This window comes from Dromiciops gliroides, chromosome 6 (genome assembly GCF_019393635.1).
Source record: "Dromiciops gliroides isolate mDroGli1 chromosome 6, mDroGli1.pri, whole genome shotgun sequence".
Taxonomy (NCBI): domain Eukaryota; kingdom Metazoa; phylum Chordata; class Mammalia; order Microbiotheria; family Microbiotheriidae; genus Dromiciops; species Dromiciops gliroides.
In genome coordinates, this window is record NC_057866.1 from 110344641 (window position 1) to 110370416 (window position 25776).

A 25776-nucleotide genomic window follows, 5' to 3' on the forward strand; every position below is an offset into this window, starting at 1 on the left:
ATGAGTAAACAGAAGAAAGCAATAGGCACAATGAGGAAATATTTTGGAATGAGAAAAACCAACGGGGCAAAATCAGAAGATAGTAACTCCATAATGAGTCCAGGTGACGCCTTAGAGAAACAAACTGGCCACTAAAACTACAAGAGAACATGGAAGGAATCAAACAAAAGATAAAAAGTAGAATATCTAGGAAGGAGAATAATAGCAAAGAAAATACCTTTGAAGAACATAGGAAAACTTACTCAAAATATAAATTCCATGAAAACGAGAATGGACAAACAGAAAACAAGAACTTCATGAGACAAGAAGAAATACTAAAACAAAACCAAAAGATGGAAAAAAGAAGGCATATGTTATCAGGTCAAGGAGTAGTAATTTCAGAATTATTGAAACTGAAAACCATGACAAAAAACAGATGCCAAATTTCAAGAAATGATAAGTGAAAACTGCTTTGATCTCTTAGAACCAGAGGTAAAAATGAAAACAGAAAGAATACACGGGTTACCTCCCAAAAAGAATCACAAAATGAAAATTCCCAAGAACAACAGAGACAAAATTGAGAGCTTCCAAGTTGTCAAAGAAAAAAATCCAAGAACCAACTAGCCACAATAAGGATTACCTGACAGCTGCTAGTATTATAAATGAAAAACTTCAAATATGGGGAAGGGAAGGGAAGGGAAGGGAAGGGAAGGGAAGGGAAGGGAAGGGAAGGGAAGGGAAGGGAAGGGAAGGGAAGGGAAGGGACGGGAAGGGAAGGGAAGGGAAGGGAAGGGAAGGGAAGGGAAGGGAAGGGAAGGGAAGGGAAGGGAAGGGAAGGGAAGGGAAGGGAAGGGAAGGGAAGGGAAGGGAAGGGAAGGGAAGGGAAGGGAAGGGAAGGGAAGGGAAGGGAAGGGAAGGGAAGGGAAGGGAAGGGAAGGGAAGGGAAGGGAAGGAACTGATTGTTTCCATGATTTATTCTTTGACCTATCCATTCTTAAGGATTAAGTTATTTAGTTTCCAATTCATTTTTAATCTTTGATTCAAATGCCCTTTACTGAATATAATTTCATTGCATTATGGTCAGTAAAACATGCATTTAATTTTTTCTGCATTTGCTTGTGAGATTTTATATCCTAATACATGGCTAATTTTTTAAGGTGCCATGCACAGTTGAGAAATTCTGATTGAATATTTTCCTGAGATCTATTATATCTAACTTTTCTAAGATTCTGTTCAAGTACTTCTTTCCTTTGTTGTTGTTGTTAGATTTATCTAGATTCCATCCTCTACCTCCCCCCATATGTTTCAGACCCCAAAGTGCTCTATGTCAAAACCAAATTTACTTAGGAAATATTGTTGTTTGGAAATCAGATTTTTATGTAGGTATATAGATATATAAATTTAATTCAATATATACACACATATATACAAATATAATTATATGTATACACATGTAATTTATTAAGGTGGCCTAAGACTGTTTTAGCTTTTTTATTATTGCATCAACATTCTGTTAAGTCATTCTGAGATTGCAGTCCACTAAAACTCATAGATATGTTTCACCCTAACTTGTCCAAGGCATATCTAAATCTAGCCTGACCTTTCCTAAGAGAAAATGATTCCAAGGCCTATGGAAAATCTCTCCTGGATTGAACTGAAAAACTTGACCAACAACAGCCATGATTTCAATTTAAATCAACTGAACTGGCAGAAGTCAGTGATGGTAGCAATCAAGCTACTGGCCATGGTTCATAATCTACTAAGGTATTTTGACTTGTATGGAACACAGGTACAACATAAGGCAGTACAAGATAAGAACTATTGCTATTTAGGGTTGGAAAAGTTCAATGGTTGACATGCCTACCCAAATCACAGTGCAGATGGATGCAACCTCTAAGGACCAGTAAAAGACTCCATCCCTTTAAAGTCTGCAAAGCATGTGATATACATTGTCTCATTTAATCCTCACAACAATCCTGTGAAATAAGTGTAATAGGTATTGTTCCCATTTTACAGATGAGGAACCTGAGGTTCAGAAAGATTAAGTAACTTGCACAGGGTTCTAAAGCTAGGAGGTTTCAGGAACAGCATTTGAATGGAGGTCTCGCCTGACTACAAGTCCAACATGCTCTCTACTATATCAAGTTACCTCTTATGCTATGACTATACTTTCCAGAGTCAATTCCTATTACCTGGAGAGGCTCAAAGGGGATATAAATATCCAAAGGGTCTACCCACTATATGAAAAGTAAAAAAGACATTTAGAGTCACCTATCTAATGACCTACAAATCAAGCTATTAAATGATTATTGTAATAACGACATTAATCTGGAGGAACAAAAGAAGGATTCTAAGAGAAATAATGGGGGGGATTAGTGGGAAAGAAGGGGGACTAGCAGTACCAGATGTAAAATTCTACTACAAAGCAGTAATCATCAAAATGATTTGGTACTGGTTAAAAATGGAGAGGTTAATCAGAGGAAGAGTAGGTACACAACATACAAAAGCAAACAAAGGGGGCAGCTAGGTGGCGCAGTGGATAGAGCACCAGCCCAGGAGTCAGGAGTACCTGAGTTCAAATCCAGCCTCAGACACTTAACACTTACTAGCTGTGTGACCCTGGGCAAGTCACTTAACCCCAACTGCCTCACTTAAAAAAAAAAACCAACAAAGATATTAAGCTAGTGTTCAATCAAACCAAAGACCCCACCTACTCAGATAAGCACCCATTATCCAACAAAAAGTACTAAGAAGAAGGGGCTCTGATAGAAATTAGGTTTAGGCCAACATTTCACACCTTATGCCAAGACAAACTCCAAATACATTCATCAACTAAATATAAAGGGTCACATCATAAATTAGAGAAGAGAAGCTTAGCTTTTACAACTATGAGTAGAAGAGTTAATGATTAAGGAAGCAAAGGATGGAGATCAATTTCGATTATAGAAAATTTTAAAAGATGTTGCCTATCTGTGCAATTAGAACTATAAGGGGAAAAATCTCATATCCAAGGTATAGAACAAACTGATTCAAATGTATAAAAATAAGAGGCATTTCTCAACATATAAATAATAAAAACAAGCAGTTTTAAATGACAAAATCTGAGTTATCAAGAACCATATGAAAAAAATGCACCAAATCACTCAGAACTGGAGAAATGAAAATTAAAGCAACTCTAACTAATGATGAAGCATACTATGCACCTCCAGAGTTATATAATTTTAAAAAATTAAAATTAAAAAAAATTAAAGCCACTCTAAGATTATGCTTCACTTCACGATATAGACAAAAATGAACCAAAAGGAGGAAAAAGTAAGTGTTGGAGGGGCTTTGGGAAAGCAGGCAAACTAAAATTCTTTTGGTGAAGCTTTAAATTGGTCCGGTTATTCTGGAAAACATTTTTTTTTTTTTGCGGGGCAATGGGGTTTAAGTGACTTGCCCAGCATCACACAGCTAGTAAGTGTCAAGAATCTGAGGCTTGATTTCAAATCAGGTCCTCCTGAATCCAGGGCCAGTGCTTTATCCACTGCATCACCTAGCTGCCCGCTCTGGAAAGCAATTTAAGACTATGTCTGCTGAATTGTGCATACTTTTTGACTCAGCTGTACCACTACTAAGGTTATACTGCATAAAGATCAAATTAAAAGGTAAAAGCACTCATAGGTGCAAATATGTTTGTAACTGCTTTCTCTTGTTATAGAAAAGTTAAAAACTAAAAGGAGTACCCAACAACTGGGTGAAAACAAATTATGGTATATGGATAAAATGGAATATTATTGTACCTTAAGAAATTATTCAAGAGACAGTTTTAGAGATGCCTAAGAAGTCTTGTATAAACTGATGTATAGTGAATAGAACCAGGAAAACAATTATTTGTACAATAGCAGCAACATTGTAAAGGAAAACAACTTTGAGAGACTTGAGAATTCTGATCAATGCAGTAAGTAACTATAATTCTGGAGGGCTGATAATAAAACATGCTACCAATCTCTTGACAGAAGGGTAATGAACTCAAATGTTTTCAGATATAGTTAATGAGGGAAATTTATTGTGCATATTTGTTACAGGAGTTCTGTTTTTCTTTTTCTTTTTATTTCAGTTGGTTGCTAGGGATAAAACTACAAAAAAGAAAAGAGAAAAAATAAAAAAGGAAGAAAAATATTTATGGAAGCATTTTAAATGCACTCTCTCATCTTTCTTGAAGTCCTCTCTTTTGGATTTTATCCTCCAGTGTACTATTCCTTAGGCTTCAAAGCAGTTTTAAAATGATAAAAAGTGTCCAGGTTAGCCTTTTCCTCTTTTCTAAACATTCCCTCTAAAATTCTATCTACTATTCTAGCGTCTCAATATCCCTTTGTTTTGTATTTTATAGAACTTTCTTTTATTTGAACTGTCACCAAATTAAATTAGTATTTCCATCTACATAGTAAAACAGGAAAAAGAGGCTTGTACACAAAACTGCAAATATCTATTTTGTGTACCTTATTTTCTTTTAAAATATATATAATAAATTCAACATTAAACAACAAACAAACAAAAAAATAAAGATAATTTTGCTTACCGGGGAGCTTTTAGGCTCTCATTCTGTTTTTTGTTTTTTGGGGTTTTTTTTAGTGTTTTTTGTTTTTGTTTTTGTTTTTGTTTTTTGGTGAGGCAATTTGGGTTAAGTGACTTGCCCAAGGTCACACAGCTAGTAAATGTTAAGTGTCTGAGGCTGGATTTGAATTCAGGTACTCCTGACTCCAGGGCCCTTGCTTTATCCACTGTGCCACCTAGCCACCCTGCAAAATTATCTTTAACAGTTTAATGCTGAATTTATTATATATTTTTAAAAGAAAATAAGCTACACAAAATAGATATTTACAGTTTTGTGTACAATCCTCTTTTTCCTGTTTTACTATGTAGATGGAAATACTAATTTAATTTGGAATAGTACACTGGAGGATAAAATTACTTATGTAATTCCAACAGAAACAAACACAAAACTAGTTGGCTATATTACCAACCTCATTTCCCCTAGCTGTGAAAAGCATACTTGGTACAACTATGTTGCCAAGCCCTCGTTTGAGTCATGCCTACAGTGCTTTCTATGTTATCCCTTCAGAATTTCTACTCAGTAATGACTCAGCTAGACTTCCCCTTCTGCTCCCCCTCCTTCCTGACACACATCCCACTCTCCTCAATGGGCATAGGGAGAACAGAATACTGACAAAATAGAAAGAAGAAAATTATAGATAGGGGAGGGTCCCGGAAGAATAGAGCCAATTAAGAAGCTATCTAGTACATTTGGTGAAGGACTTCTGTAATAAGACTTTAAAGGGCCTGCAACATAAACCCCAGCTATCACCATCCCCCAGCCTTAGAGTTTCCATGTGGTAGAGCTTCTATACAATTGGAAACCCATTGCTGAAAGGAGTCAGGTGACCAAAGCTGTCCAGATCTGATGGTACCAAGTGGTCAACCTAAGTGGTGGTGGAAGGAGAGGCACCAATAGAGCTGGACCTGATATAATACTGAATAGAAATGAAGGAATAGCTAGTAAAAAAAAAAAAAAAGGACCAAGGAAAAGTATGAACACAAGTCCAGCCCAATTAGCCACTCAGATAAACCAGAAGAGTGTTTTTAAAAAAGGAAAAATAAGCAAACAATTTTGAAAAAAGAAAATACAATAATTACTAAAAAATGAAGAAGTATTTATTAAATGCCTATTATGTGCTAATTACTTTCTTCAACACTAGGAATACAAGTAAAGGCAAAAGTCTCTGTCCTCAAAGAGCTCCCAGTCTAATGGTGGGAAACAACATGCAAAGAATTATATATAATATATATACATACATATATATATGTATATATATATATCCATCTATCTATCCATCTGTATAAGATAAGTTAGAGATAATTTTATAGGAAGGCACCTAACATTGAGGAAGACTGGGAAAGACAACAAAGTGGGACTTGAAATTCCCTAGTGAAAGAGAAAGTAAGACAACATTTCCACAGGATGCTCTAGAAATAATGGAATTAATAGCCAGAGATCCCAGAATGGTTCAGGGGAAAAAAAAAAAATATATATATATATATATATATATATATATATATATATATATATTTGAAAAAATAAAGATAGTCATTAAAGCATATATTAGAAGAGAACTGAGAATTGGCAAAGGAAAAATTTTAAAGACGTGTAATTACAGAAAATTTAGAATATACATAACACAGTAGAGTTGGTTCTTCAAAAAGAATAGCAGTGGGCAGCTAGGTGGTGCAGTGGATAGAGCACTGGTCCTGGAGTCAGGAGTACCTGAGTTCAAATCCAGCCTCAGACACTTAACACTTACTAGCTGTGTGACCCTGGGCAAGTCACTTAACCCGAATTGCCTCACCAAAAAACAAAAACAAAAACCAAAAACCAAAAAGAATAGCAGAGCTCTATTTTTTAAAAATATAGAAATTGAAGAAAATTTAATAGAAGAGAAGCAAAAAATCCCCCATTGTATATAACATATTAATTCTATACAAGTTAAAGTGATTAATCTTGATGATAGTATGCAGTAATCACTTAAGGTTCCCCAGCAAAATAAAATCAATTCTAAATGTCATACTTCAGGAAAAATGAAAAAAAAATTGCCCAGAACTTTGGAAACAAAGGCCAAAGAACAGTTTCAGGAATCTATGAGACACCAACAAAGAGAAATACAGAGTTTAATTCACTAGTAAAACTACAGCTAAAACTTTAAACTAAAGTTTGAACTTTAAAATAAAGTAACAAATATTTCAGAAAGCTAAGAAAATGCCCTATAGCTACCAAAGAAAATCAGTTCAAACCATGTGAAATAATTCCTCATTTCTGAGGACTGTAAGAAGAAACTGGAATATGGGATTTTGAGTAGCAAAGAAGATTGATTTTTCAACCACAAATAATATCTTCAAATCTAGACCTAATAATTAATGGAAAAGTTGAAATTTCAGAAAAGAGGTTGACTCATTCCTTCAAAAGAAAATAAGACAAGTTAGCAGAATATTCAACATGCAAACACCTCAAAGAAAACAGACAAGAAAGGTAGACAAGCACAAAGAATAAGAAAAGAATGACATCAATACTTTCATGCTTCTTAGAATAATATGAAACTATTTTTTAAAGAACTATACTGTTGAAGGATGATGAGAGAACAAAGAGTGAAAAGCTAGGGCCAAGATGCCTAAGAGTATTAAAAAGTATGGAGAAAGGGTCAGCTAGGTGGTGCAGTGGATAGAGCACCGGCCCTGGACTCAGGAGGACCTGAGTTCGAATTCGGCCTCAGACACTTAACACTTACTAGCTATGTGACCCTGGGCAAGTCACTTAACCCCAATTGCCTCACTAAAAAATAAATAAATAAAAAGTAGGAGAGAAAGATATGAATTAATATTATGTAGACTAAAAACCATCTCACCCAAAGAGAATAATGGGAGGAGGGGAATAAAGAAGAAAGTCACTCAGGGAGAAAAAGAAAGGCTGAAGAAAATTCAGAGATATACTTGCCTCTGTACTGGACTATAGGTGAGGGAGGTATAATTTAATTGGGGGGGATTGGGGGAGTGTCTCTCATAGGGAGAAAGGCAGAGAAGTACTTGCAGTCCAGCCCCTGGACTTGAGAAGGAGGAATGGGGATATGAGAGTTTGGGGGCATCTCTCAACCTGCTGAAGTACAATGGAAAGGTGAGAATAGAACATTGAGAGAAGGGGACATGGGGTGGGGAAGGGCAGGAGTTGTACTCCATTCATACAAAGAGAATGCTTTGGGAATATATTTTCTTGGAGAGACAGAGACAAAGAGAGACAGAAAGAGACACAGAGACAGAGTCACAGACAGAGACACAGAGATAGATGGACAGACACACCATTTTGGGCAAGTGGGTAATCAGGAGACCTTTTTCAATCAGAGCTTGTGCTTCTGACTCACATCCCACCCAAGGTAATGTCTGAGCTCCCAGGGGCATCTGGCATACAGACAGATGTCTGGACAGATAGACACCAGTACAGGGGCAGAAAACACCTATTAGAATGAGAAAACAGATCCTGTAGTAGAGGGCATAGAGTAACTCAGAGCATATCGCAATGCCTTCTTCATCAATTAATATTTCTGGGAATTAAACTTTTCATAAGAAAACTCTTCAAAGGTATATTTCAATATATTTTAAAGAGATGAAGAAGGGAGGAGTGGGTGATATCTGTAGTGGGATGGACAGATAGAATACCAAATTCCTTCCAATGTCCTTTTAGAAGTCAGAAACTGGACTTTTCATCTCACTGGACTCTGCATCTTCTGCTCTGCCTCAACATCACAGAACAAGATACCCCCTGGTTTCCACCCCACCTGCCACTTTCCTGCCTCCTTTTGTGTGTTGTTTTCCTCCATTAGATTGTAAATTCCTTAAAGGCAATTAGGTGGCACAATGGAGAGCACTGGCCCTGGAGTCAGGAGGACGGGCATTCAAATCTGGTCTCAGACACTTGACACTGTGTGATCCTGGGCAAGTCGCTTAACCCTGATTAACATCTAGAGCTAACTCCAGTAAGCCTGATGTATATCTTGCCACTGGACTAAGATGGCTCTGGAGGAGAGAGTGAAGCTGGTGACCCTGCACAGCCCTAACTCACTTAAATACAATTCACTGCAAGTCATGACATCTGTCATGGCCCTCTTCAAAAACAAAGGATAAACAACAAGAAGTTGCTTGAGGGCAGGGACTGTCTTTCTTTTTATTAATTGTATCGCTAGCATTTAGTACAGTACCTGGCATATAGTAAGTGCTTAATAAATATTTATTGGATTTATTGAATTGGAGAGAAGAGCAAGGTTTTTGCTTTCTAGAAGCCTTACCTTGAAAGATATGTAGAAAACAACAACAACAACAATAATAATCTGTTATGTGCAAAGCCCACAAGTCAAAGATTAGCTTTTGGAATAGAAAGGGAAAGAAATAAGGATGTAGGTATATTAAATTCTTGGGACAAGGACACTGCAAATGGATGCTACTCTGGTTAAGAGTAGACTGGGGGGGGTGGCTAGGTGGCGCAGTGAATAAAGCACTGGCCCTGGATTCAGGAGTACCTGAGCTCAAATCTGGCCTCAGACACTTGGCACTTACCAGCTGTGGGACCTTGGGCAAGTCACTTAACCCCCATTGCCCCACCCAAAAAAAAAGAGTAGACTGGGGAGGAGGGAAGGTGTAAAGAAGGATTATGAACCCAAGTCTTATCTGAGTTGGGGAAGAGAAGGATAAAAAGGGAGGAAAGAGATCATCATAATAAACAAAGTTTGGTTAAGGTAAGGTACTAGATAGTGGAAAAGTATCTATAGGAAAAGGCTGGAATCAAATTAATATAACAAGTATATTCTGTGCCCACTCTCTCAGGATGTGACCCAAATGATGATGCAGCACAGGAGACTGAGATGTGGTTAGAGAAGTAGGAGGAGTACTCACAAAGAGTGGTGTCTTGGAAACATAGACAGAAGGCAGTTAGCAGGGAGAAGAGTATGCCCACTCTCTCAGAGCCAGGAAGGCTGTATGTCCCCTCAGGATTCTTGGGTGCCCTGAGGAGTCTGTACTTCTCTGCTGCCATTCATATGGGCACCCACTGACTGTGTTCCCCACATTTCTTAGAAGTCAGTGACCTGAACTCCAGTTATATTTAACCACATAACAATAGGTAGCTTTTACAAAAGGATCTTTATTTCAAAAATGTAGCATTTCCCCCAATGATTCAATGACATATACAAACTTTCTCCCAATACTTCTGTGGCATATTTTTCCTTCAGAGATCATGTGGAGGGGGATCATTACAAAATTATTTTTAAAATTCAAATTTATAATTATAGCCTTAAATCTAATTGGATAAATGGAAACAAATTAAATGAAAGAGGACCGAAAAAAATGTGCATGTAAGAAACACATTTAAAACACAAAGCTATACACTGAATCAAAATTAAGGGCTTAAACAAAATTTATTATGTTTCAAGTAATTACCAAAAAAATCTGGAGGTCAAATCAAAAGGCAACAATAAATATCCATAATGTCAACAAGGATAAATATGGAAACTACATCATGCCTAAAGTCATCAGAAACAATGAAACAACCATCAGGTGACATAATATCTAAATTCTCAAAGGAAAACCTAATTGAATTGCAGAGAGTCACAGATAACACAATAAAAGGAAATATTAATGATCTTTCAGAGCTGGATAAAATAACAAAAAGTTGTTATAAAAAAGAAAATGGAGCTGAACAGATTGGTAGAGGAAAAACATTTGAAAGACTAACAGTGGTTACTGAATGCAAATATTAAAACACAAACATTACTCAGCATGACATGACATCTTTGCAAAACTTATCATTTCCTAGGTAAGAAAGAAATTATAAATAAATGTAAAGATGCACATTCTTTACAGATCCTAACTCAGGAAAATATTATTTAATAATTACAACATGCTAACAAAAAAACCCTCATTTGATCCTTCTGCTATCATCCTATATTTTTTTTCTTTCCTTTGTGGCAAAACTCCTTGAAAGGGTGGTCTACAATAGATGCCTCCATTTCTTCTCTCACTCTCCTCTTAACCCTCTACAATACAGCTTCTGACATCATTATTCAACCAAAATTATCAATGTTCTCTTAATTGCTAAATCCAATGGCCTCTTCTCAACCTTCATTCTTCTTGGCCCCTCTGCAGACTTCGACACTGTTGAGCATGCTCTTCTCCCTGCTAACTGCCTTCTGTCTAGGTTTCCAAGACAGCACTCTTTGTGAGTACTCCTCCTACTTCTCTAACCACATCTCAGTCTCCTTTGCTTCATCATCATTTGGGTCACATCCTGAGCTCTATCCTGGACCACTTTCTCTTCTTCCTCTATACTACTTCATTTGATGATCTCATCAGTTCCCATGGATTTAATTATAATTTCTATGCTGATAATTATCAAATATACCTATCCATCCCAACTTCTCTGCTGCTCTCCATTGTCACATCTCCATCTGTCTTTCAGATATTTTGAACTGGAAATCCAGATCTTAAATTCAGCATGTCCTAAACTGAACTCACCTGTCTCTTTAAACCCCTCCCCCTTCCAAACTTCCTATTACTGTCAAGAGCACCACCATCCTTCTAGTATCTCAGGCTCATGTGAAATTTAAGCATCATTCTCTGTCCTGCACTTTCTCTCTCTCTTTCTCTCTGCCCTGTACCACAAGCAATCTTTTACCAAGGTCTGTCCATTTCATCATTACAATATCTCTTGAATATGACCCCTTCTGACATAGTCACCACTCTGCCTGACACAAGTCTTTCCCCACTCCAATTCACTCTACATTCAGCCACCAAAATGAATGGATTAGAGAGGAGAAAGACTTGAGGCAGGCAAACCCACCAGCAGTCCATTTCATTACTCCAGGCATGAAGGGATGAGGGCCTTGCACCGAGATGGTGGCAGTGTCAGAGGAGAGAAGAGGATTTAGGCAAGAGATGTTAGAAAGATGAAAATGGCAAAAGATTGGTTTTGGAACAGGTCTGGCAATGTCACTCCCATAACTCACTGAATTCAAATGTCTCCCTATCACCTTCGAGATCAAATACAAAATCTGTTTAGAGTTCCAAGTCCTTCTTAACCTAGCTCCCACACAATGGTTTCCCAGGATTCTTCTGTGTGTGTGTGTGTGTGTGTGTGTGTGTGTGTGTGTGTGTGTGTGTGGCAATTGGGGTTAAGTGATTTGCCCAGGGTCACACAGCTAGTAAGTAAGATTTGAACTCTGATCCTCCTGACTCCAAGGCCTGTGCTCTATCCACTGTGCCACCTAGCTGCCCCTACAAGATTCTTATACCTTATTATCCCTTCTACCTTCATACCACCATGTACTTTTTGATCCAGTGACACTGGCCTCATGGCTGTTCTCAGTCCTGGACATTTTCTCTGGCTATCCCCCATGTCTGGAAATGTTTGCCCATCTCCTCTTGACCACCTGGCTTCCATGGCTTCCTTCAAGTCTTAATGAAAATCCCACCTCTACAGAAAGCCTCTCTCAATCCCTCTTCATTCTAATACCCTCCCTTTGTTTTTGCTATTTATGGCTTCTCTGTACATAGCTGTTTGTTTGTTAGACAACCTCCCTTACATTGTGAGCTCCTTGAGGGCAGAAGCTATCTTTTGCCTCTTTGTACCCACAACACAGTACATATATAATAAATGTTTATTGACTGATTAAAACACAACGAAAAGATACTGAAATAAATGGTTTTAAGTACTGACATTATGAATAGTGAATGAGTCAAAGAACAAATAATAATAATAACAATAAATAATTACGGTAATAGAGGATTTTATATAACAATGAGACAACTAACAAAAATGCATGTAGCTACAACAGAACTCAGAGGAAAAATTATATTTCTGTAATAATAAATAGTCTTAGTGAAGTTTAAAGCTATTAAAGTATAAGGCCTTTGGCACATCCTGTATTAACAGAATATAAAAAAGAGAATAGTAATTAAGTGAATATACAATTTTAGAAAAATATAAAATGAAAAACTAATCAACCCCAAATAAGCATAAAAGAAAACTATTTGAATTAAAGGAGATGAATAAAATTGAAAATAAAAAGACTATAGAATTGATGGCCAAAAATAAAAATACTGATAAATCATTAGTAACTATGAGGCAGGTAGGTGGCCCAGTGGATAGAGTACTGGGCCAGGAATCAGAAAGAACTGGGCTTAAATCCAGCCTTAGATACTTAGTAGCTGTGTGAGCCTGAAAAAGTCACTTCCTCTACTTGCTTCAATTTCCTCATCTATAAAGTGTAGATCATAATAGCATTGTTGTGAGGATCAAATGAAATAACACTTTTAAAGTTCTTATTACAATGCCTGGCACATGCTAGGACATATATAATTTCTAGCTATTGTTATTTCTTTCCCTTCCCCAACTGATCAAAAAAGAGACAGAAATCAAATAACCAAAAATGTTAAAGAAGGTGAATTCACATTGAACATAATGAAAATGAAGAGAATTATAAGAAACTACTCCAGATAATTATATGCTATCAAAACTAAGAAATTATAAGAAATGAATGCTTATTTTATTTATAAAACTATAAAATACTGAAATTAACCCCCAAAATGAGCTTTGCAGACAACACAATCCCATAAATAGAAATCTAGCAGGTCAGAGAACTACCAAAGGAGGAGAAATTTTATATTAGATTTACAAGTTAATTCTATCAAATATTAAAAGAATATTGATACCTTATACTATAATTAATAATTAATAAACTGATAATATATTAAATAATTTCTACATAACAAATTTTACCTTGATAATCAAACCTGGAAGGGGTAAAACAGAAAAAGAGAACTATAGAACACTCATGTCTACTTGTTTAACAACTTTAAATAAATATTAGTAAAGAGCTCATATTAAAAAATCATTTACATTTATGATACAATTGGATATATACCAAGGACACAAAGGTCATTCAAAATCAGGAAAATTGTTAGCATTATTAACCACATAAGTAAAAAAATATATGATCCTATAAACAGGGACAGAGAAAACCTTGGACAAAATAAAATAACTCATTTATGTAAAAACTCCAAGCAGCATAGGAACAGAAGTGGGTCTCTTAATATGATCAAATGCATTTATCTAAAATCAAGAGATATAAATTAATTAGAAACACTGAAAGCTTTCCTTTTAAAAAAATTCCATTTCCTAGTCTTTTTTTCTTTTTTATATATTCATCATCTAATTTTCAAGATATCCTTCTTTGTATTTATTTTAGGTTTATTTCTAGATTTTTTAGGTTAAAAATATATACTCATTTCATTAATCCTGTTTTTTATTGTTTTAAGATATGTTCTCAAACTTATAGTTTTTCATCTCTATACTGCTTTTGCTATATCCCCCAAATTCTAGTATGTTGTCTCATTATCATCTTCTCTTTCACATGGTTATTAGTTGTTTCTATGATTTGGGTTTTTTTTACCCTTTTATTATCCAGTATGTCATTCTTAAGTCTCCTTTCAGGTCTTTGCTTGTATCCTCTGCATTAATCATTACTTTTACTGTATAACATTCTGGAACATGCCATAAGTTGCAGAACAGCAGCCAATCTCCATTAGAAGAGAAGGGAACTCCCTAAACTGATTAAATCATATGACTAGACCCAAAAAAGTGGGGGAAGGATGAGGGAAGAGAAATATCTATAAAGGATATTTAGTAAATATATCTTTTACATTGATTTATCATTTCTCTATGCCCTCAAAAATGATCCTTTTTTGTAAAGATCAGTTGGTGCTGAGAAATAGGTATATTATTTAAGTTTCTAATTAAGAAGATACCATAAAACTTTTAGCTCAAAAATTTCCAATGATTTGTTATGTTCAATGTTTTATTTTATTTTCATTTACCTGTTATAATTGTATAACTCATTCAGAAATACCTTAGAAAACTTATATAATCTGAAGAATGAAATGAGCATCATCAGAAGATCATTGTACACAGTAACAGCGACATAATGATGATCAAGTGTAAAACACTTAGCTATTCTGATCAATATGACAATCCAAGACAATTCCAAAGGACTCATGATGAAAATGCTATCCATCTCCAGGACAGCTGATGAAATGAGTGCAAATTTAAGCATAATTTCTTCACTTTATTTACCTTGCTTTTTTCTTTTGTAATGTGGCTAATATGGAAATGTCTTGCATGCTTCCCACATGTATAATTGATGCCATATTCTTTTCTATCTCAATGGGTGGGGGAGAGGTTGGAAGGGAAGAGAGAATTTGGAACTCGAAATCTTTTTTTTAAAGCTTAAAATAAATAAATCATAAATTTGTTAAAGAAAAATTATTTGTCTAACTCAGAAAGGACCATTAAAGTCTCCAAAAACTACTATGCTGGGATATCAATGTCAATGTCAATGTAGACATAGACATAAAAGTAGGTGTAGCATAGATGTAGATATATACATATATACACATATATACGCACATATACACACATATACATGTACATACACACTATATATATTTAACATTACTTTTTTTGAGTTCCACATTCTCTCCCTCCCTCCAGCCCCTCCCTTGTCCATTGAAAAGTCAAGTAATTATGATTCCCATTGTATATGTGAAGTTACGCAAAACATGTTTCCATGTCAGCCACGTTATCAAAAAAAAGCAAGAAAAAATAGTGGAAAAAATGCCTCAAAGTTCATCAGTTCTCTCTCTGAAAGTAGATAGCATTTTCTACCATGAGTTCTTTAGAATGGTTGTGGAACATTCTATCAATCAGAGTAACTAAATCATTCATAGTTAATAATCATTACAATTTGGCTTTACTATGTACAATGTTCTGGTTCTGCTCACTTCACTTTTCATCAGTTCATATAAGCCTCAGTTTTTCTGAACCCATCTTCCTCATTATTTCAAATAGCACAATAGTATTTCATCATGATCATACACCACAACTTGTTCAGCTCTTCTCTAATTGCTAGGCATCCCCTCAATTTCCAGTTCTATGCCATAACAAAAAGAATTGCTATAAATATTTCTATATATGTCTTTTCCTTTCTACTTTGATATCTTTGGGGTATAGACATAGTAGTGATATTGCTGGGTCAAAGGTATACATGGTTTTACATAACTTTGGGCATAGTTACAAATTATTCTCCCCTTCTTTCTCAACCATACATTTTTTGAGATCATCACAACACAATAGATTCATGCCCATGCCTTCTATCTATATAAATTCCTTCTAAATGCCCTAATAATGATAAAAAATTTTTCTTCCATTTCTTTCATTCTTTTGACTTTGTTTTGTTATTTCTTGATGTTTGTAGACATGAGCTTTCACTTAACCAATTCTAATTTTTAAGGAATTCTTTTCTTCAGTGAACTTTTTTACCTTTTTCTCCATTTGACCAGTTCTGCTTTATAGGGAGTTTTTTCTTCAGTATTTGTGCCTTTTTAACCAAGCTGTTAATTCTCTTTTCATAATTTCTTGCATTGCACTCATTTCTTTTCACAATTACCCCTCTAATTATCTTATTTGATTTTTGTAATAATTGTTCTTTTTCTTTAGGTCTTTTAGGAATTCTTTTTGAACTTGTGTCCAATCTGATTTTTTTTCCTATGAACCTTTGCTTGTAGATGTTTTCAAATTGTTGTCTTCTTCTGAGTTTGTGTCTTGAGCTTTCCTCTAGGCACAGTAGATTTTTATGGTCAGGTTCTTTTTTTCATTCTTTACTCATTGTTCCAGCCTATTTCTTGACTTTCAATTTTATGTTAGAATTCAGCTTTGCTCACCTGGATTGCGGGAGAGGAACTCTCTGAAGCTTTAGGCTTTTTCCACCCTGCTGTTTTCATAGCTAGTTTCTTGGGTTTTTTATATTTTTGGTACTTCCATGGTGTTTTGATCTGGAGAGGAGTGTGGTCAATGATTTCCTGGTCTTTGTTCTAATCTTTACTCAAGAAGGACCCCTGCTTTCTTGTGACCAAAAGTATTAGTGCTACTCTTCCTGCCCTGGAACTTCTGCGTTTTGGTTTTTGGTTTTTGGTGTGTGTGTGTGTGTGTGTGTGTGTGTGTGTGTGTGTGTGTGAGAGAGAGAGAGAGAGAGAGAGAGAAAGAGAGAGAGAGAGAGAGAGGGGGGGGGGGGAGAGAGAGGCAATTGGGGTTAAGTGACTTGCCCAGGGTCACACAGCTAATAAGTGTTAAGTGTCTGATGCCGGATTTGATCTCAGGTACTCCTGACTCCAGGACCGGTGCTCTATCCACTGAGCCACCTAGCTGCCCCCCTGGAACTGCTACTAGAAACTAGGGTCTTGCTCTTTCCTCCCTGAAATTGTGATGTGGGAAAGAGTTGCCCACCAGTGTCCTGTCCTATGCCCAATGCCCACAAAATGGCACCCAGTGGTTTCTTTCCAACCAGTTGTCCAATCCCCTTATATCTGAGTGGTAAGAGCTCCCAGAACTATTGCTGCTGCTTCTTCTGCTGTCACTACAACTGCAGCCTCTGAGGCCTACAGCTAATGTTAGCACTGTGCTGAGCTCTGGGCTGGCCTCCACCCGAGTGTCCATGACCTACTTCCTATTTTGGGTGTCTGGGAAAATGTCTTACCTAAGCCTTTCATTGACTATGTCATTCCAGAATTTTATTTCGTGTATTATTTTAAAGTTGTCTGGAGGGAAATGTTGAGAGAGTTCAGCTGGAATGCCAGAGACTAATTAAATATAGCACGGAGCATTCAGGAACTGGTCTGACTACTAAAATCAGAAGAGGGTTTTTGGGCAGGAAATGGGGGCTCAGAGGAGAGGAAGAAATCTCCATTCCACAATGCCTAAAAAATCATCTTTTGAATGGAAGCTAAATGTTATTATTCCCTTGCTTAATTACAACTTGTCCTTTAGCTTCAGACAAAACCATCACTCTTCTCATTTAGTCACTGATTCAATATATCCCGGTCACAACTACCATTTCTCACTTATAGGTGCATCTATCCGAAGCCAGTGGAACCATACTTTCTATATCTGAATGGGGTAATCCCTAGATTCTTCTGCAGATACCATTGTACTCACTTCCCTACAACTTTTACCCAAAGTCTGGGCAGAAAAAAGCAGTTGGGTAACACTTTCTCCTATCTCCCACTTAACCTCTTGTTTCCCCAAATAACCACTTGTTCTACTAACTGTGATGAATAAAAACTTATGGGGTCATCACAACTGTCCCTAGTATTAGGGAATTTAGCTGGGATTTATAATATATTTGTACCAGTTTGGGGCATTAAGCATTTATTAAAGCATATTAACTATATATGGCTCAGAAAGTTAAGAAGCCCTACATACCTAGGATAGAGGGGAAAGAAAGAGCAGTGTGGGAGAGGGAAAGAGTGTGCCAAGAGAGGGAGAGACTCCTCTCCAGGGTTTTTAACCTGTCTCAGGTAGAGGTGCGTCATTCCACCTTGATCCAAGCTAATTGGCCGGTAGCATTCAAGTTCATTGATTAACATGACTTCAAGGTAGTCTTAAGTTAGTTAACCTCCTTTAGTTAGTCAGGAAGGTCAATCTACATTTCCTCTGAAATTCTCCTGACCCTGCAAAACCAGCCAGAGTTCCTGTGTGTGTGTGTGTGTGTGTGTGTGTGTGTGTGGTCTCTGAGTCCCCAAAACATCCTATTATTAATAATTTTCTCACATCCCATATGGTCAAGATCCACTCTTCTTCCCTCTGCTGCTGTACCTTCCTTGGCTTTTACCCAAACAGGCCAGGACAAAGGTAAATATGAGGTTATGGGGAACATTTCCGCCTTTTAAACATATTTTACATTCTTTCACCTCTCTGCTTTTGCTCACGATATTCGCTGTTCCTGAAATTTCCTTCCACTGTATCTTTATCTACTGAATTCCTTTCCATCTTGTAAACATCAAGTCAGATGCCAGCTCCTCAATACAGCTCTCCCTAATCCTTTCATTGGCAATGACCTTTCTCTTCATGAATCATACACTGAACTTTGTTTTTGCAACTCTCCAAGACACCTATCATATAATATTGTATCTTATAGTTCTCTTTGTATGAGTCATATCTTCCTTCTGGGCTGCAACTGAAGACAGGGACAATGCTTTATCTAAACTATAGATTTCCCCCATTGCCCCATGTTTCATAAATGCTAAACAAATGAATTCTTCAAGGACCAGGTCAAATGCCACCATCTGATGAACCTTTCCCTGGCACCCATTATCAACATTCTTTCCAACCTTACAAGTATATATATTTATAAAGATAGTACTTTGTAACCCATCCATGTTCTTTTTATACCCTATTGTAGTCTGTACTATAACTTTTATAATAATAGTAAATTTCTGTTATATTATCTTTATGATATTTTAAGATCTTTAAAGACAAGGTTGCCCAAATTATCTTTTTATCTCTCCACCTCTGCCATCACCACAGTGTTCTGCACATAGTAGGTATTTAATAAATAGTTGTTGAATGGAATTGTTGAACAAAGTCTAGGAACCATTTATATATAAAACTAAATTATGTACTTTGTTGAAACAAACCACCCTTTGTGCTAGCACTTGCTTAAACAAGGTCATGTTTCTATGACTATAAAAAGTTATGATATTCACCACAGGTAATGTGCATAAAGCTTTCTAAGATCAGCAAGATGCAAAGGGCACATTCAAATCAGAACTGTATAAACTCCTTGTATAGTGCATTATAATGAAAAGATTTAACTTTAAGTCTAGGGAAGGTGAAAATTAAGTATTCTACAGGAAGTTCAAACTCACCATAGTAAGCATGGATAGGAATCACGTTAATCCTCTAGACATGGAGAGTGAAAAGGAAAAAGCAACATAAGTATTACATGGTACTTTGAATGTAAACTTATCCATAACAAAACAAAATAAATACAGCTAGTACAAAGATTTGCTTTGTTTTTCTCTATAGTGGGACAAAGAAACCTCAGGACACACACACACATATATATATATGTATATGTGTATGTATGCATGTATATATACATGCATACATACATATTTCACAAGTAACTGTGCTTTAATAGGAAAGAAAATGTTTTTAATTTAAGGTTAAATGTAATGTCTGTAACCATCAATACTTCGAAGCAGCAGAGTGGATCTGCAAATTACAACCTTTCTGTTTAAGTGGGGAAAGTACTTTTCTGTCTATATTTGGAGAAAATATATGTCAAATATAAGGCGATTCAATTTACACATGCACAAAGAATATAAATTTGGGGCTTTTCTATATTGGAACTGAAGAAAATATTAATAATTTAAAATTGTTGGGATTAAAAAAAAAAGATGTAGTTGAGTGCAACTTTAAATTGCCAAGAAAGTGTCAATCTCCAGGAGTAAAGGGAGTTTCCTTGCTGTGAGTTCTCTATACCAACAAAATCAACTATTTCAACCCAGTTGAGACACCTTATTACAATCATACATTTAAAAACATATCTCTCTGAATTTCAAAAATACATACTTCCATATATTTCCAACAGGACATCTTTTTCAATGTTATTTCTATGCTTTTTGAAAAGGCAGGCTTTACTGGGGTTATCAAAACAGCTTTATCATTTTCTTACCTTTTTCTGCAAGTATTTCCTTTTGCTCAGCATCAGTTTCTTGGTATCATACTATTACAGCATCAGTAACATTGGCAGAGATTTAATAGCACTTTAGTTGTTTAGCCCAAAGTTTGAGATTTATCAGTAGGCTATTCCCTAAGAGATATTTAATAGCTAAACTAGAAGAACAAAGGAGCTCCTTTTCCTCACTAAGGATTTCTATTTCTGCCTTTCAACCTACCATGGCAGAACATTTACCCAAATAATGTTCTACCTCTCTTAGTCCAATAATTCTAAGACAATTGGTTGAGCAGTTGCGTACTAAATTACTTTGCAAATAATTTGATTTGAAATTTAATTTCTTTTTGGCTGGCTGAATTCTAATTATTTTAGGGTAAATGAAAAACAAAATCGAACAAACATTTACTCCCATTTCTCTCTCTCCAACTTATGAATAGATCTGAGGGATTGGTTGCTAAAATCTACAATATCTAACAAACCAAATAATGCCATTCATATTTTGATGGCATAAAATTAATCAAGTATTGCACATTCAGCAGATCTTTATTTAAACACAAAGATTAATAGCCCTTCTTCTATTGTGCCAGGAATCATGTTTAAACAGGTCTTTCAGCATAATGGATTTATTAGAAAGTCACAAAGGTTAGCTATCAAATAGTTTTCTTCTGTGTTCCTGAAGACTGGACAAATAAGCATGTGTCACAACATAAACAAATAAACAAAGCTCAAAGCATGTCAGGATTTCATTCATTTGTAAGTACTTTTTAGGTTATATATTTCCTTTTCAGCAAAAGTGTAAAACAAGCCAACAGAACTAGTTTGTGACTGCAAATCTCTTACCTATTATTTTAGCCTTGAAAGGGTCCTATAAGATACATTTATAGTCATTTCCTCAGGAAAAAATGAACGTAAGAATGTCTTTATAAGACATCAATGGCTACAATTTTCTTCCCCAAAGCAATTTTTGAGTTTTCTCTGCACTAAGGCTATATCTATATGATATCCTCATCTATAACTCCCACTATATAAAATGAGAAAGTTAGCCTCAATGATTTCTGAGATCACCTGCAGCTCTTAACAGTATAGACTCTGTGAGCCAGTCCAAAAGTCAGCTGGAAAATCCATGAAAACAAGTTGCTTGATATAGTATAGACCTAAAAACTGGTTGATTTTTTTTTAACTTTTTCCATAGCATCTAGATTGGATCTATATAGAAACCAAATGATAGTCTTCAAGTATATAAAGTTATATTATAAAAGAATTCTGCATTTGTTTATCATGTTTCTATTATAATGATAAGACTAAGGAGAATAAGTTATCCCTATAGGAAAAAAATTGTTTTAAATATAGGGTAGCCCATTTTTGTCTTCTTTTATAAAGGGAGGGAAAAGTACTTAATTTTTATGTTATATCCTAGTGCCTTATGGAAATTCATTTTAAAATAATTAAGGTGGCCCAGTATCCACTAGACTACTATTTACCTGAAGCATTTTTTTACAAGTTTGGGGGGGAAAACCTAACAAATCAATTTATTAAACACTTGCTAGGTCCCTGTTATGTGTAAGGCATTACTTCATTATTTTTAAACCAAATTTGTAATTTTGGGTCAGACCTGTAAAAGTGAAGAAAAGCTGTGGCCACCAACACAAAGCACCTACTCTGCCTTCTAGAATATCATGTTCCAAGCCTTCCAATCCTTTAATGTTGAAGCTGGAAGGTCACGTGTAATTCTGATTGTTGTTCCTTGATATTTAAAGTGTTTCTTTCTGTCTGCTTGAGGTATTTTTTCCATAACTTGATAGTTCTGGAATTTAGCTATGATATTCTTTGAAGTTTTCTTTTTGAGGTCTCTTTCAGGAGGTGGTCAGTGGATTCTTTCAATGACTAATCTTTCCTCTGGTTTTAAGACATTGGGGTAGTTATTGATAATGTCATGAAATATGCTGTCTAGGCTCTCTCTTGATCATAGTCCTCAGGTAGTCTGATTAGTCTTATATTGTCCCTCCTGGATCTATTTTCTAGGTCTATTGTTTTTCTGAAGAGGTATTTTATGTTTTCTTCTACTTTTATATTCTTTTGTTTCTGCTTTACTTCTTCCTGTTGTTACATTGAGTCATTAGTTTCCATCTGCCCAATTCTGATTTTTTCCTTTTTTTTTTTTTTTTTTTTTTGCTGGGCAATGAGGGTTAAGTGACTTCCCCAAGGTCACAGCTAGTAAGTGTCAAGTGCCTGAGGCCATAGTTGAACTCAGGTCCTCCTGAATCCTGGGCCAGTGCTTTATCCACTGCACCACCTAGCTGCCCCACCCCCAAATCTGTTCTTAAGGAGTTATTTTCTCCAGTCAGCTTTTGCACCTCCTTTTCCATTTTTCCAATTGTATTTTTAAGGCATTATTTTCTTTTTTGAAGCTATTGACTTTCTCTTGCATAACTCTCATTTCTTTTCCCAATTTTTCTTCTACCTCTCTTATTTGGTATATTAAATCCTTTCTAAGCTCTTCTAAGAAGGATTTTTGGTCTCAAGACCAATTCTTCTTCCCCTTTAAGGCTTCACATGTAAACATTTTATCATTGTTATCTTCCTCTGAGTCTATGTTTTGATCCTCCCAATCACCATAGTAATTGTGAATGGTGAGGGTTCTTTTTTGTTTCTTATTCATATTTTTATTTTAGCCTCCTTTGTGCTTTTTAAGGTTGAGTTCTACTCCTGGGGTACAGCACTGTCTGGAGCTTCTTTTGCTGGGAGCCAGGAGCCGAATCACCAGCTTTCTGTTCTGAGGTGTCAGCAGCCCACAGCTTGCTCACTTGCGCTGGAGTGGCCCAACCTAGTTGGGCTTTTTGGCTAGCCAATATTCCAGCTGGCAGGTTGTTTTCTTCCTTGGGGCTGGAGGCCTCACAACTGGCCTGCTGTGCCACTAGTTTGCTGAGCTAGGACCACGGGTCCTCAGCTGCTGATCTGTGCTGTGACTAAGAGCTTTTTGCTTGCTTGCCCAGACACCCTCTTTACTGAGCTGTGCTCCCCTTTTACCCAGATGAAACAGACCTTTCCTGAAGATCTTCTAGGTTATCTTAAATCAGATGATTGCTTCACTCCATTTAATTTTGCAAATTTTGCAGCTCCAGAACCTGTTGAGAGGCTTGTTTCTGAGGGAAATTTAGGAGAGCTCAGGTGGCTTCCTGGTTTCACTTGCCATCTTGGCTCCACCTCCCAAACTCCACACCTACCCTGTAATTTACAATTCCCTAGGGGCAAAACTGACTTCTTCCTCCTCAATTCTGCTTCTCCAACCCTTGGTTCTTTCATTTTCATTGTCCCTAGATTCTGAGAACTCTGGGAAAGTTGGGGTAGTACAGTGAAAAGCCTCTGGATTCAGAGGCAGAAGATGAGTTTGAAACCTGACCCTGGTATCCATTAACTTTGTAACCTAACTAAATTACTTCTCTCTGGGCTTCACTTTCTCCTAATATACAATGGGGGCAGCTAGGTGGTACAGGAGATAGAGCACTGGCCCTGGAGTCAAGAGCACCTGAGATTTGAAATCTCACCTCAGACACTTACTAGCTGTGTGACCCTGGGCAAGTCACTCAACCCCAATTGCCTTAAAACATCCAGGGCTACCTCCTGTCTTTCTGATCTATATCTTGCCACTGGACCCAGATGGCTCTAGAGGAATGAGGTTGGTGACTTTGCACAGCCCTCCCTCACTTAAATCCAATGACATCATCTCGATGCCATGGTTCTCTTTGTGAACAAAAGACAAAACAACCATAACACACAATGTATTACATGATCTCTAATGTCCCTTGAAGTTTTAAATCTAGAACACTTTGATGGATACCCAATCCTGTCTACTTCATCCCTACCTACACAGCAAAAGACACCAAGCTGGGGCTGTGGAATACAAGGCAACCCACAATTTAATTCAATAAAATCTTTTCTTAAGCATCTATTATATACAAGGCACCGTGGCAGGCATTGGGGACACAAAGACCAAAATTGTTCCTTTCTGTAAGCAACTTCCATTCTACTGGGGGGATATGGCATATGCACAAATACATAAATGCAAGAGAATTGAGTGGGGAGGGAGGACTGAGAGATCAGAAAAAGGTTTGTTTAGGAGATGGTACCAGGGTTAATCCTTGAAGTAAACTAAAAGCTGTAAGAAGTAGAGAGAGAAAGATAGTGTGGAGGGCAGAGTCAAAATGGGGGAGTGAAGGGTCACCATTGCCAAACTTCCCCTGAAACTTCCCCTAAAAAACAACCCCAAAAATGACAAATCAAATCCTGAGCAGAAAAGTCAACAAAAAGTCAGAGTGCTTCACTTATCTAGCCCAGGGAAGTTAGAAAGATGCAGAAACTGGAATAGGGGTTAACTAGAAGTGAAGTGGCACCAGAAGTGGACCTTGGAGGCCACAGCTGCAGCAACAGAGGCACCACCAGGCTTGCCCAATACTCAGAGATAGTAAGGCAACTGAAGCTCAGAAAGAGATTCCAGGGGACACATGTGCTAGTACTAGGCACAAAATTTGGCACCATTTGGCAGCTCCAAATTACCATGTTCCAGGTTGGGATTCTAGGGTAGAGAGGAGCAGTCATAGTCACAAGGAAGCAGGGCCCTATTTGCATTAGGACCAGATTGCAGAACAAAAGGACAGTGACCAGACCTTTCCCCAGATCATAATACCTTGGAAGTAGCAAACACCTATGGGGGCCCACATCAAGCTACAGAAGTTCAGACCAGCCATCCCTGTCTCCACCCCCAGAGGTAAGCAGAGCCAAACTCTAACATCAAGTCCAAAGTCAAGAAATAGGCTGAGGAGAAAAACAGACAACAACAACAAAAATTACTGTAAAAAGTTTCTGTGATGACAGGGAAACTCAAGATACAAACTCAAAAGACAATGATTTGGAAATATCTACAAGCAAAGTCTCAAAGAAAAGTGCAGAATGAACACAAGCCATACAAGAAGTATGAGAGGAGCAAATGAATTCTTAAAAGAAAAAAATTATTTAAAAACTCAAATAAGAATAATAGAGGAAAAATTCAGGAAAGAAATATTAGCAATGCAAGAAAACTATGAAAAAAGATTAGCAGAGCTGCCTCTACCACCTGGTGAAGTCAGCTCTGCTGTGCACAGTCCTGGCAGCTCCAGGCCTTTCCAGCAGTATGTGCGCCAGGTCGATGCAAGATTTTTCAGCTAAGGACATTGATGGGCGCATAGTGTCCCTGGATAAGTATAAGTGGTATGTCTGCATCATTACCAATGTAGCCTTCCAATGAGACAGACGTAAACCACACTCAGCTTGTCAACCTGCATGCCAGATATGCTGAGCACGGTTTATGGATCTTAGCCTTCCCCTGCAACCAGTTTGGGAGGCAAGAGTCAGGGAGTAATGTGGTTTCTGAGAATTCGCTGCTGGCTACAATGTCAAGTTTGATATGTACAGCAAGATATGTGTCAATGGTGATGATGCCCACCCCCTGTGGAAATGGATGAAAATCCAGCCCAGAGGGAAGGGAATTTGGGGCAACAAAATAAAGTGGAACTTCATCAAGTTCCTCATTGACAAAGACAACTATGTGGTGAAGCAGTATGGTCCCATGGAAGAGCCCCTGGTGATTGAGAAGGGCCTGCCTTGCTACCTCTAG

At 36.9% G+C, this 25776-nt stretch overlaps 1 pseudogene; it reads left to right on the forward strand.

Moving 5' to 3' along the window:
- On the forward strand, positions 1 to 25776 carry LOC122732060 (annotated as a pseudogene).